The 14948-nt window shown below is 44.9% G+C and overlaps 1 non-coding gene across 1 annotated transcript; it reads right to left on the reverse strand.

Annotated features, from left to right (window-relative positions):
- Positions 1 to 7437: 7437 nt before the first annotated feature.
- Positions 7438 to 7510, reverse strand: Trnai-aau. The gene has a single exon. It is a non-coding gene; the product is annotated as a tRNA-Ile (tRNA).
- Positions 7511 to 14948: the final 7438 nt, after the last annotated feature.

Below are 14948 nucleotides of genomic sequence, written 5' to 3' on the forward strand. Positions count from 1 at the left end.
GTTCATCAAGAGGGGTTTTTTTTTTTTCATCAGTCTACTGACTGGTTTGATGCTGCCCGCCACGAATTCCTTTCCTGTGCTAACCTCTTCATCTCAGAGTAGAACTTGCAACCTACGTCCTCAATTATTTGCTTGACGTATTCCAATCTCTGTCTTCCTCTACAGTTTTTGCCCTCTACAGCTCCCTCTATTACCATGGAAGTCATTCCCTCATGTCTTAGCAGATGTCCTATCATCATGTCCCTTCTCCTTATCAGTGTTTTCCACATATTCCTTTCCTCTCCGATTCTGCGTGGAACCTCCTCATTCCTTACCTTATCAGTCCACCTAATTTTCAACATTAGTCTATAGCACCACATCTCAAATGCTTCGATTCTCTTCTGTTCCGGTTTTCCCACAGTCCATGTTTCACTATCATACAATGCTGTACTCCACACGTACATCCTCAGAAATTTCTTCCTCAAATTAAGGCCGGTATTTGATATTAGTTGCCTTCTCTTGGCCATAAATGCCTTTTTTTGCCATAGCGAGTCTGCTTTTGATGTCCTCCTTGCTCCGTCCGTCGTTGGTTATTTTACTGCCGAGGTAGCAGAATTCCTTAACTTCATTGACTTCGTGACCATCAGTCCTGATGTTAAGTTTCTCGCTGTTCTCATTTCTACTACTTCTCATTACCTTCGTCTTTCTCCGATTTTCTCTCAAACCATACTGTGTACTCATCAGACTGTTCATTCCGTTCAGCAGATCATTTAATTCTTCTTCACTTTCACTCAGGATAGCAATGTCATCAGCGAATTGTATCATTGATATCCTTTCACCTTGTATTTTAATTCCACTCCTGAACCTTTTCTTTTATTTCCATCATTGCTTCCTCGATGTACAGATTGAAGAGTAGGGGCGAAAGGCTACAGCCTTGTCTTACACCCTTCTTAATACGAGCACTTCGTTCTTGATCGTCCACTCTTATTATTCCCTCTTGGTTGTTGTACATATTGTATATGACCCGTCTCTCCCTATAGCTTACCCCTACTTTTTCCAGAAACTCGAACAGCTTGCACCATTTTATATTGTCGAACGCTTTTTCCAGGTCGACAAATCCTATGAGAGTGTCCTGATTTTTCTTTAGCCTTGCTTCCATTATTAGCCGTAACGTCAGAATTGCCTCTCTCGTCCCTTTACTTTTCCTAAAGCCAAACTGATCGTCACCTAGCGCATTCTCAATTTTCTTTTCCATTCTTCTGTATATTATTCTTGTAAGCAGCTTCGATGCATGAGCTGTTAAGCTGATTGTGCGATAATTCTCGCACTTGTCAGCTCTTGCCGTCTTCGGAATTGTGTGGATGATGCTTTTCCGAAAGTCAGATGGTATATCGCCAGACTCATATATTCTACACACCAACGTGAATAGTCGTTTTGTTGCCACTTCCCCCAATGATTTTAGAAATTCTAATGGAATGTTATCTATCCCTTCTGCCTTATTTGACCGTAAGTCCTCCAAAGCTCTTTTAAATTCCGATTCTAATACTGGATCCTCTATCTCTTCTAAATCGACTCCTGTTTCTTCTTCTATGACATCAGACAAATCTTCACCCTCATAGAGGCTTTCAATGTATTCTTTCCACCTATCTGCTCTCTCCTCTGCATTTAACAGTGGAATTCCCGTTGCACTCTTAATGTTACCACCGTTGCTTTTAATGCCACCAAAGGTTGTTTTGACTTTCCTGTATGCTGAGTCTGTCCTTCCGACAATCATATCTCTTTCGATGTCTTCACATTTTTCCTGCAGCCATTTCGTCTTAGCTTCCCTGCATTTCCTATTTATTTCATTCCTCAGCGACTTGTATTTCTGTATTCCTGATTTTCCCGGAACATGTTTGTACTTCCTCCTTTCATCAATCAACTGAAGTATTTCTTCTGTTACCCATGGTTTCTTCGCAGCTACCTTCTTTGTACCTATGTTTTCCTTCCCAACTTCTGTGATGGCCCTTTTTAGAGATATCCATTCCTCTTCAACTGTACTGTCTACTGCGCTATTCCTTATTGCTGTATCTATAGCGTTAGGGAACTTCAAACATATCTCGTCATTCCTTAGTACTTCCGTATCCCACTTCTTTGCGTATTGTTTCTTCCTGACTAATGTCTTGAACTTCAGCCTACTCTTCATCACTATTATATTGTGATCTGAGCCTATGTCTACTCCTGGGTACGCCTTACAATGCAGTATCTGATTTCGGAATCTCTGTCTGACCATGATGTAATCTAATTGAAATCTTCCCGTATCTCCCGGCCTTTTCCAAGTATACCTCCTCCTCTTGTGATTCTTGAACAGGGTATTCGCTATTACTAGCTGAAACTTGTTACAGAACTCAATTAGTCTTTCTCCTCTTTCATTCCTTGTCCCAAGCCCATATTCTCCTGTAACCTTTTCTTCTACTCCTCCCCCTGCAACTGCATTCCAGTCGCCCATGACTATTAGATTTTCGTCCCCCTTTACATACTGCATTACCCTTTCAGTATCCTCATACACTTTCTCTATCTGTTCATCTTCAGCTTGCGACATCGGCATGTATACCTGAACTATCGTTGTCGGTGTTGGTCTGCTGTCGATTCTGATTAGAACAACCCGGTCACTGAACTGTTCACAGTAACACACCCTCTGCCCTACCTTCCTATTCATAACGAATCCTACACCTGTTATACCATTTTCTGGTGCTGTTGATATTACCCGATACTCATCTGACCAGAAATCCTTGTCTTCCTTCCACTTCACTTCATTGACCCCTACTATACCTAGATTGAGCCTTTGCATTTCCCTTTTCAGATTTTCTAGTTTCCCTACCACGTTCAAGCTTCTGACATTCCACGCCCCGACTCGTAGAACGTTATCCTTTCGTTGATTATTCAATCTTTTTCTCATGGTAACCTCCCCCTTGGCAGTCCCCTCCCGTAGATCCGAATGGGGGACTATTCCGGAATCTTTTGCCAATGGAGAGATCATCATGACACTTCTTCAATTACAGGCCACATGTCCTATGGATACACGTTACGTGTCTTTAATGCAGTGGTTTCCATTGCCTTCTGCATCGTCATGTCGCTGATCACGGCTGATTCTTCCGCCTTTAGGGGCAATTTCCCACCCCTAGGACAAGAGAGTGCCCTGAACCTCTATCCGCTTCTCCGCCCTCTTTGACAAGGCCGTTGGCAGAATGAGGCTGACCTCTTAAGCCGGAAGTCTTCGGCCGCCAATGCTGATTATTTATCAAAATTTAGGCAGTGGCGGGGATCGAATCCGGGACCGAAGACGTTTTGATTATGAATCAAAGACGCTACCCCGAGACTACGCGTAACTCAAGAGTAGTGACTGCATATTGTGATGAGCCAGTTGCTCGGCCACCATTGACCAGACGTTTTCAATTGGTGAGATACCTGGAGAATGTGCTGGCCAGGGCAGCAATCGGACATTTTCTGTGTCCAGAAAGGCCCGTACAGGAGCTGTAACGTGCGGTCGTGCATTATCCTGCTGAAATGTGGGGTTTCGCAGGAATCGAATGAACGGTAGAGCCGCGGGTCGTCACACATCTGAAATGTAACGTCCCCAGTACAGAGTGCCGTCAATGCGAACAAGAGGTGACCGAGACGTGTAACCAATGGCACCCCATACCATCACGCCGGGTGACACGCCAGTATGGCGATGACGAATATACGCTTCTAATGTGCGTTCACCGCGATGTCGCCAAACACCGATGCGACCATCATGATGCTGTAAACAGAACCTGGATTCATCTGAAAAAATGACGTTTTGCCATTCGTGCACCCAGGTTCGTTGTTGAGTACACCGTCGCAGGCGCTCCTGTCTGTGACGCAGCGTCAAGGATAACAGCAGCCATGGTCTCCGAGCTGATAGTCCATGCTGCTGCAAACCTCGTCGAACTGTTCGTGCAGATGGTTGTTCTCTTGCAAAGGCCCCATCTGTTGACTCAGGGATCGAGACGTGGCTGCACGATCTGTTACAACCATACGGATAAGATGCCTGTCACCTCGACTGCTAGTGATACGAGGCCGTTGGGATCCAGCACGGCGTTCCGTATTACCCTTCTGAACCCACCGATTCCACATTCTGCTAACAGTCATCGGATCTGGACCAACGCGAGCAGCAATGTCGCGATACGATAAACAGCAATCGCGATAGGCTACAATCCGACCTTTACCAAAGTCGGAAACGTGATGGTACGCATTTCTCCTCGTTACACGAGGCATCACAACAATGTTTGACCAGGCAACGCTGGCCGACTGCTGTTTGTGTATGAGAAATCAGTTGGAAACTTTCCTCATGTCAGTACGTTGTAGGTGTCGCCCCCGGCGCCAACCTTGTGTGAATGCTCTGAAAAGCTAATGATTTGCATATCGTAGCATCTTCTTCCTGTCGGTTAAATTTCGCGTCTGTAGCGCGTCATCTTCGTGGTGTAGTAATTTTAATGGCCAGTAGTGTAATAATACAAGGTTAGCTCACGTGCAGAGTCTAGCGTTATAAAAGTTAAGGAGAGTAATGTAAAATTATCAGCTGCTAGACAGACCTTTCTGTAGTGCGGCCGGCCGGAGTGGCCGAGCGGTTCTAGGCGCTACAGTCTGGAACCGCGCGACTGCTACGGTCGCAGGTTAGAATCCTGCCTCGGGCATGGATGTGTGTGACGTCCTTAGGTTAGTTAGGTTTAAGTAGTTCTAAGTTCTAGGGGACTGATGACCACAGCAGTTGAGTCCCATAGTGCTCAGAGCCATTTTTTCTGTAGTGCTAGACAAAGCGAATATGCACTTTACTCAAGAAAAGGGGCGTGTGAGTAGCAACATGGGTGGTACCGATTTTGGAGCATTAGTATTTACTGCACTGAGTGACATTGGGTGTTGTTTAGAGGCCATGAAGCCTGGTGCAGGCTTACAGCGAAGTACGTGTGACGACGATTTTTGTTCCGTGGAGTGATGAGCAGCAGACAGTAACTGTTTCGTAGATATTGCAGAGGATTCGTCGTTAATCTGCCCCGCGCATCCGATGCTGGTCTGGCGTACTGTCTTACGAGCTAACGCTTTGTGCTTTACGCTATACGGGGGTGTAATAACCTAAAATCAACTTGGAGATTTTGGGTGCCATTAACAAGCACTGGAAAAATGTATATCACAAAAGAACAGTTGCAGGAACCTTCGTAGCTGCGTCACAGCTTCTGGTGACAGAAGAAAGTCCTCGCTCTTGCCGCCTGGCTATCGAGGTGTGGGGCGAGTCGCAAAGCAAAGGGAATCACAGCTGTGCCGGGGCAGCGCAGCGATTGCACAGGCGGCTCGCGACCAGGAATGCGGAGTCGCAGCCACCCCCGCAGCGCCCCAGGAATTTAATGAAATGCGAGAGGGGGCGGCGCAGGGTGGGGGCCGGGGTGGTGCGTGGACCGAGGTATTCGGCCGGATAAATCGCTAATCTGGGGGGGCGCCTAAGCAGCCGCAGGCGGCCGCCGTGCGTAGCCCCCGGACACTTGCGGCACACAGTGGCAGCTCGCGGCGAGCCCACGCCAGCTGCGCCGCCTCTGGGGCAAAAGGGCGGCCACCGCAGCGTGCTTCAGTCACTGTCGCAGATCCACACCTCTTCCGAGCTAATGACTGTCTTCAGGGCTGGGTCTACAAAAAAAACCTAAGGACATCACACAACACCCAGTCAATCCCTGACCCCGCCGGGAATCGAACCCGGGAACATGGGCGTGGGAAGCGAGAACGCTACCGCACGACGACGAGCTGCGGACGGTAATTTTAATGGCTAACACAATTTATGAGGGAAGATAATAGTTTAATGTTCCATCGGCGTTATATTCGTTACAGATGAAAGTGAATATTGTAATTCTGCGATGGAAGAAAATTTTAGCTTTTGTTACTCTCCGGGTCGAGACCGAGGATTTGGTACTGATCAGCGTGAAACCGAAGACAAATTGTGTAATTTTTCCTCTCTCCTCTCTCGCGGAAGTCGGAATGCCTGTTATCCACGAGGTTCAGTCATTAAGGAAAGTAATTAATTTATGTTCCAAAGTACTTATCGGCAGACCAGAATTAGTTATCTGCTTTCTAGCCCTGGTAAATTGTGTTTTGATATTGTGCGCTGCCCTCATTCCATTCCCTGAATATGTGTTAATTTATCATTACTTCTCATTAAAATATTGGTACTTCTGTGCCACAAATTATACATGGATAATACTCTCCACGTAATCACCAAACAGTTTCTTGCAAAGACCTCGGCTGCCATGGAAGTCTTCCGTAAACCACCGAAAACTGGGTCCATAGTCGTTAAATTGACGATGGTTAAGTTCTTGATGCAACTGTGTCTGCGACTAGACGAAAGATTTTTGTTCCATTACAGTTGAAGCTTTTATACGTTTATGATTATGCTTAGTTTCTTACAGATAATAAATGATACTCTCATGTGGATGTTTATTTTTATCACAGTCTCGATCACATGTCGAGGTTAGCTGTGTGGAAATGTAATCAGCAAGCTCAGTTTAAATGATGTTTGTCATTTGTAAGGTAAAGTGGTACCATGTGTTGTTATATTTACGATGAGTCGTTCAAAAATGGTTCAAATGGCTCTGAGCACTATGGGACTCAACTGCTGAGGTTATTAGTCCCTAGAACTTAGAACTAGTTAAACCTAACTATCCTAAGGACATCACAAACATCCATGCCCGAGGCAGGATTCGAACCTGCGACCGCAGCGGTCTTGCGGTTCCAGACTGCGATGAGTCGTCATAAATGTGATATAGTGGTATGTAAATGTACGCTTCCTGTTATGGCGTAAAGTGAGCCGCCGGTACACCAATCGGAAACGAGAGTGATGAAGACGTCAGCCAGTTGCACAGTGTCCGACCCCTCTCCAGGACGACAACGCGATGGCAGCAGCCTCTATGCGGACATAAGCGCCGCGCCTACTGGTCGCGGCCGACTTCTACAGCACCGTCAAGATAGGCACTTCAAGACCAGCGACTTAGGAATTGCATATATTGAAGAACGTTGTTTATTTTGTCTTTCGCCCTTTGCTTCTGACACATCTGTTCAACACAAGGTTAAGTACTGTCATGTACTTTTCGTAATAAAACTCATTAATAAGATTTCCTTAAATTGTTGTCTAGCGATCAGAGAAGCAGGTTTGCTAGACACCCCGTCTATGACAGCTAGGCAGGATTCAACACTTTCACAAGCTGATATGTTTGTGAAAAAGTTTTATCTGTATTTTAATGCAACATTCTAATTATGTTCTTGTCTTCATAGCACACACAGACACACACACACGCACTCCTCGGAAAGAACAGGCACAATCTATATCCTGCTGCCGTTAGTAATCAAGACACAAAGGAATGAATGACATTTTCTGATAGTGGGCATTGATTTAATCAATGGAGAAAGTTGAAAGTTTGTGCTGGACAGGGATTCGAACACAGGTCTCCTGCTTATTAGGCAGATGCGCTTACCACTGCGCCATCCGGTCGCAGTGGTCATTGAAACTGCAGAGGATACCCTAGCACGCCTCCCGTCAGACCCAAATTTTCAACCTATTCACACACTACTAATGTAGTGCCTGTTGCCCATTGTCCTCATTACTTGCGCCATTTCAACGATTCCAGTAAGAGTTCGAGCATGGTGTGCATTTTCACCGAAGTGATCAATTGATCGTCCTCACCTAAATTGTATGTATGTTGTGTCATTTCTTTCGGCCATGTCCGACATATATAATTAAGGTAAAGACGATCATTTGATGCCAGAATGACATTTTCACTCTCCAGTGGAGTGCGCCCTGATATAAAACTTCCTGGCAGATTAAAACTGTGTGCCGGACCGAGACTCGAACTCGGGTCCTTTGCCTTCCGCGGGGAAGTGCTCTACCAGCTGAGATACCCAAGCACGACTCACGCCCCAACCTCACAGCTTTATTTCTTCCAGAACCTCGTCTCCTACCTTCCAAACTTTACAGAAGCTCTCCTGCGAACCTTGCAGAACTAGCACTCCTGAAAGAAAGGATATTGCGAAGACATGGCTTAGCCACAGCCTGGGGTCCCTAGTTCGAGTCTCGGCCCGGCACACAGTTTTAATCTGCCAGGCAGTTTCACGACCATTTGATCAATTCATGTGGATATACATAGAGCTCCAACTCTTACGGGAATCTTCGAAATACCGCGAGTAATGAGGATAATGTGAAAGGGGCACTAAATAAGTAGTATGTGGATAGGTTGAGAATTTGGGTCTGACGGGAGGCGTGCTAAGGTATTCTCTGCAGTTGCAATGATCACTGCGACCGGATGGCGTTGTCGTCAGCGCGTATGCCTAGTAAGGGGGAGACCAAGATTTTAATCCTGATCTGGCACAAATTTTCAACTTTCCCTATTGACTTAAATCAATGACCACTGCAGCTAAAGTCATTTGTGTCTTAGTCGTCAATTGCAAATATCTGTTTCCCTACGAACATGAGAATCCATGAGTGGCTATTTACGAAGAAATTTGTCCTTCAATCACTAGAACTATGTCCTGATTAGGACTATTCACATGATGGTACAAATTGCTTAAATACAAACATACAGTCATAAGATCCCAACAAGTCTGCACGTATGCAACAGATTTCGCATCGCGTTATATGCGAGAGCTATTCGGAAATTAAGGAACGATAGGTCGCGAAATTGAAACCACAGTGAAAATCAAAACTGTTTTATTTGCAACAGTTAGCTACAACTTCGTAGCGTTGTACCAACATTCCAATACCCTCATTACAGAAGGCAGCCTCCATTGCTTTCCGCCAATTCTCTACGCTGGCCTACAGCTCGTTGTCCATGCCTAAATGTTGTCTTCATAGCCAGCGGTTCATGTGAGCAGAGATAAAACTCAGAGGGAGACAATAACGGACTGTATTGTAGGTAATCAAACATTTTCAATTGGAAACGATGTAGGAGTATCTTCATCGTCACTGCAAAATGCAGGTAAGAATTGTGTTGATGAAGAAAACGCATGACAGTTATATAATGTTGGCTGCATAGGTTCAGGCGAAATCTGTCACCAGGCCATCGTACTTGGCGGGACACACTATTGTTCTATATATCTTTATGTGCTCCCTGTGTGCTCAAAACTAAAACGAACGACATGACGCTATAGACGGGTATACCAGAGATGCTGCCCAACACACCTGTTCAAAACTTCATCGGATTTTCACTGTGGTTTCCACTTCATGACCGATCGTTCCTTACTTTCCGAATAACTTTCTACTTTTCGGAGCATTGTTGTGACAGTTTATTTCATTACAATTGTCTTGCACAGAGCCACGTTCTCGTTATTGATACTAATTTTAAGCTGTCTTTGTACAAACTGTACCCCTTACTATTTTTTTTTATTTGATGATTGGTTTGATGCGGCCCACCACGAATTCCACTCCTGTGCTAACCTCTTCATTTAAGAGTAGCACTCGCAAACTATGTCCCCAATTATTTGCTGGATGTATTCCAAGTTCTGCCTTCCTCTACAGTTTTTGCCCTTTACAGCTCCCACTAGTACCATGGAAGTCATTCCCTCATGTCTGAACAGATGTCCTATCATCCTGACCCTTCTCCTTATCATTGTTTTCCTCATACTCCTTTCCTCTCTGATTCAGCGCAGAACCTCTTTATTCCTTACCTTACCAGGCCACCTAATTTTCCACAGCCTTACTACTTACATTTGCCCATCTTATGCTGGTGACTCGACAGCACGGTGGCTTGTCCTCAAGAACGGTCAATTAAGTTTTTGCTCATTCGTTGCGCTAGTAAAGAATTTCTCCTGATTCTGTCAACGTGTTGTGTCACTGGGTCCATTCCTTGTTGCTAACGTCTGAAAACGCCATAAAAGACGAAATAGTTAATAGAGGAAAATCCTAACAGTCGATGTAGGAAACATTGTTATTTCGGGAAATAAGTTGTCTTACGCTTCTAAAATGCTCATACTGTTTGTAGTACATATCAATCGGACTGTTAGGCATGAGAGTTGTGAACGGAAACCTGGAACACATACCAGTTGTAAACAGAACACAGGTATACCAAAAGGGGTGTGCGTGTTGGAGCGTATCCATTACTCCTCTTTGGCTGTGCGCAAGTTTGTGTTTTCGTGTGTGTGTATGTGTGTGTGTTTGTACATGTATGTTTTGGTACATGTGTGTTTCTGTACACACACACATACACACACACACACACACACACACACACACACACACACACACACACAATTGGTGAAGAGTTCCGTTCTCCCAGTCCCTACCACCTATCTACTTTATTTTATTTCTATGTTGTCTCTCTCTATTCCTCTTTCTCCCTCGCACCCCCTCTCATCAGTGTGCGCACATACACATACACAAACTCACAATGAATACCCACACACACACATACACACGCGCACGCACATTTATATGTACGAGCTTGATGATGTTGACAGTGCATAACGAAGGTAGTGATTCTCATCTGCCGGAAAGGCCCAGGTTCCAAAACAACCAAATGACCTGCGTGCCACGGTGATTGCCTGGATTTAAAATTCTTGCAGAACAGCAGTCCCGCTCTCGATTAAACACGCGGGAGCCCCTCACTTCCGAACGCACAGTGTTACCAACCACAATTAAGCGTGAATACCACACACACATACCTTACATCAAACTATACAATGATTAATATGGGTTTACTCCTAAAGACCGGTGGTATACAGGGAGACTCGGTTGCCTCTACGGATGGCTTTCATGCAAACCGTAACGCATTCGAAATTACATGTGCTAAACGTTTATATTTACAGTCTCGCTACGCACAAACTATTAGTTCTAGAGAAAAAACAAACGTAGACTTTTTGTAGGAAATTTAATGTAGTTAATTTTTACACTGCAATATGTTTTTGCTTGAGGCCGTAGTTTTCGGATTATTCAAGAAAAACGTACAAAAGTGTCGTTCAAATGTGGCGCTGCTACATGTCACTGGTCAGTGATTTTAGGTGTTTGACTCTTTTTGGTCTTCCAGAATCCGACGACAAGAAGAATTCAGTCTAGAGACTGATGCCTGGGCTAGTGGAATTCTTCCATTTTATCCCATCATGCCTATTAGATTTGAAACTTGTTTTGTGATTTTCTTCTGTGAAGGTCACATGCTTACGATCGTTGAGACCAAAAAGAGCACGTATCAGCCACAATAACCAGGTGAAAAGTCTCTGACCATTAACTGCTGGATTCTATAACAGACGCTAGTGGGTTTGGACTGCCTCTTTCACCAGTTCCGCTGTATCGACGATCTTCATCCCCTCTTTCGCTGGCGTTGAGGTCTTCATCGTTACCCTGGCAAGGGGTACTATCACCTGGCCCAGGTGAACAAAGGTTTTTTAACGACGTTTTACTCCTTTCTCACCTTTTTTTCCCAACCGGGCTTTAGAACGGCTGTGACAGAGTTTTACATATGTGCGTGTGTGTGTTTGTGTGTGTGTGTATGGGCGCGTGCGTGTGTGCTGTGCAGAAAGAGCTGGACCGTTGTCGTGGAGCTAAAGCTCGTCTTTGAAAGCTTCCCGTGAAACTTTGTCTTGACAACCTCCCTTATCATCGTTAGAATAATTCGGGGTGTTTTCCTGTCATGGTTTAGCCATTACGAACATAATCTGTATTACCTTAACATGGCAGTCCCATGATGAATGGCAAGATTTAGGTCCCAGGGATTTCAAGACTTTCTAGAATGTTTTAATTTCAAGTTCGAATTCGGATAACAAATGACAATATATATATATATTTCTCGTGTGGTATAATTATAAATTAAAAACTTCGGATCTTTCCCTTTGCTTGTATTGTGAAACATTGCTTCTTGCTAAATTTCATGATAGTAGGTGATCAGGAAGTACCTTATAGGTTTTGATGAGTGAGTTTTCGAGTATCAAAATATGTGACGTAAATGGCCGTATATTTTGATTGTATTGACTGAGAAGCGTAAACGTTTTACATTGACAACGGGCTGTAGACTTAATACGTGACATTAATTTGAATTTGATACGTCTAGTCTTTCTGCAGAAAAAGGGACAGACAGATAAACAGACAGGCGGGCAATACAACGATCATATAAGGGTTTCATTTTTGCAGATTGAGACACGCAACACTAAAACGTGCTACTTGGCAGAAAAATTCTGTGCATAACTTTCTGCATACGCTTTGTTATGGATCTGTTAGGTGTAGCCCCGTTTACAATGGGCATAAAATTTTTTACACACCGCTGCCTCGTTGCATTTGTGACTTGAAAACGACGTGGTCTTCACCTGTCGAAGTATCGGCGATTGTAGAAGACTACATTCCCGTAAGTTCTTCGAAATAAATAAAACCGATAACGCAGAGCTGTGGGACTTCTATTTACAAAACACATCGCAAAGATATCTACCGTATAGCTGGTGTAGGAGTTATTGTAAGTGCTGCTTCTGGCAACACAACCAGTCGGAGGGTTAAATGAGAGACGAAACCAACCAATAAGAAGTAAAGGACTAACTTCAACGCCGAGCGAGGTGGCGTAGTGGCTAGCTCACTGGACTCGCATTCGGGAGGGCGACGGTTCAATCCCGTGTTCGGCCATCCTGATTTAGGTTTTCCGTGATTTCTCTAAATCGCTCCAGGCAAATACCGGGATGGTTCCTTCAAAAGGGCACGGCCGACTTCCTTTCCTAATCCGATGAGACCGATGACCTCGCTGTCTGGTCTCCTCCCCCAAAACAACAACAACAACTAACTTCAACAAGAAGCCGGCCTACCACCAAAGCGCGTTGACCGGCCTCTACACGACTAAAATGGCCAATATCTGAACAGTTATTTGTTTCCGGACTTAACGAAACCTTTTTCTAGTTTTCGTATGTACTATGTCCTGTAGATACGGGAGACACTTTAAACGAAAACAAACGCTTCGTATAATACCGCGCCATGGTTCAAGACAACTGCGGACCGTGAAAGATTGTGTGGCGCGCTAATAAAGCGTCGTACAGGCGATAGTGACCGCGCTTTCCTCGACTGTACTTGTCCCTATAAGCCTTAATACGACTGGAACCAGTGCCGGGAGATTCCCGATTAGAATACTTCCAGTAACAAAGTTGAGAATGTGTATTAGGTACGAGCGACCTAATTTCCCCTTGGGGAATTGGGCTGAGCCGCTGTAGGGGCGGCTCCGCGGAGCGCCAGTCTTTGCGAGCAGTGGGTATACCCCGGCTCCTGCCATTTGCATATCAAAGGACGGGCCGCCCCCCACGCATATAGCGACGCCGTGTCCGCAGTGCGTGCGTTGGTTCTCCATCTGCCCGCCGATGACCGACCAGTGTGCTGGACCTAGAGTACGGGGTCTCTGATGGCCGCGGGGATAACACGGCAGTCTTCAAACGACTCGCCTTTATCGAGGTAGATCAGATGGCATTCGATCTGCGACAATTACGTCTCCGTAATGGCCCTATGGCAGCAACGGCAACAGTGAAACTAACGAATGGGACTTCAGCCGGAAACGGCCATTTACAAGGCCGCCTGTGTGGTGTCTGTAGAACTGAAGCACGTCAGTGGAAATGGAGAAAGCAACCACGTATATGCGGAAAAGAATCGCACCACCAAATAGTAATTAATGTAGAGTAATGAAATTTCAGGAATACATTTGACTATGTAACATATTTAAGTGATTAACACTGCAAGACCACAGATAACGTAAGTGCGAGATAAGCCATTACAAATGTAAAATGCTGTAACATTTGCAACCGGTGTAGCCGCCAGAATGTTGAATACAAACATGCTAACGTGAATGCATTGTATTTTACAGGTGTCGGGCCGGCCGTAGTGGCCGAGCGGTTATAGGCGCTGCAGTCTGGAACCGCGCGACCGCTATGGTCGTAGGTTCGAATCCTGCCTCCGGCATGGATGTGTGTGATGTCCTTAGGTTAGTTATGTTTAAGTAGTTCTAAGTTCTATGGGACTGATAACCTGAGAAGTGAAGTCCCATAGTGCTCAGAGCCATTTTTTTACAGGTCTCGAGTGTCAGTTTGTGGGATGCAGTTACATGCCCGTTGCATGTCGTCGGTCAATACAGGGACGGTTAATGCTGTTTGGGGATGAAGCTGGACATGTTGACCGACGATGTCGCATATGTGCTCGACTGGAATCAGATCTGGTGACAGAGCAGGCCAAGGCATGCCAACATTCTGTAGAGCATTTTGGGTTGTTGTGGTCTTCAGAGACTGGTTTGATGCAGCTCTCCATGCTACTCTATCCTGTGCAAGCTTCTTCATCTCTCAGTACCTACTGCAACCTACATCCTTCTGTCTAGTGTATTCATCTCTTGGTCTCCCTCTACGCTTTTTACCCTTCACGCTGCTACTCAATACTAAACTTGTGATCCCTCGATGCCTCAGAACATGTCCTACCAACCGATCCCTTCTTCTCGTCAAGTTGTGCCACAAACTTCTCTTCTCCCCAATCCTATTCAATACCTCCTCATTATTGATGTGATCTATCCATCTAATCTTCAGCCTTCTTCTGTAGCACCACATTTCGAAAGCTTCTCTTCTTGTCCAAACTATTTATCCTTCATGTTTCTCTTCCATACATGGCTTCACTCCATACAAATACTTTGAGAAAAGACTTACTGACACTTAAATCTACAATTCGATGTTAATAAATTTCTCTTCTTCACAACGCTTTCCTTGCCATTGCCAGCCTACATTTTATATCCTCTCTACTTCGACCATCATCAGTTATTTTGCTCCCCAAATAGCAAAACTCCTTTACTACTTGAAGTGTCTCATTTCCTAATCTAATTCCCTCAGCATCACCCGATTTAATTCGACTACATTCCATTATCCTCGTTTTGTTTTTGTTGATGTTCATTTTATATCCTTCTTTCAAGACACTGCCCATGTCGGGTTACAACAGCAATATGTGTGTG

The sequence above is a fragment of the Schistocerca piceifrons genome, chromosome 2 (assembly GCF_021461385.2).
Source record: "Schistocerca piceifrons isolate TAMUIC-IGC-003096 chromosome 2, iqSchPice1.1, whole genome shotgun sequence".
In the NCBI taxonomy this organism is placed as follows: domain Eukaryota; kingdom Metazoa; phylum Arthropoda; class Insecta; order Orthoptera; family Acrididae; genus Schistocerca; species Schistocerca piceifrons.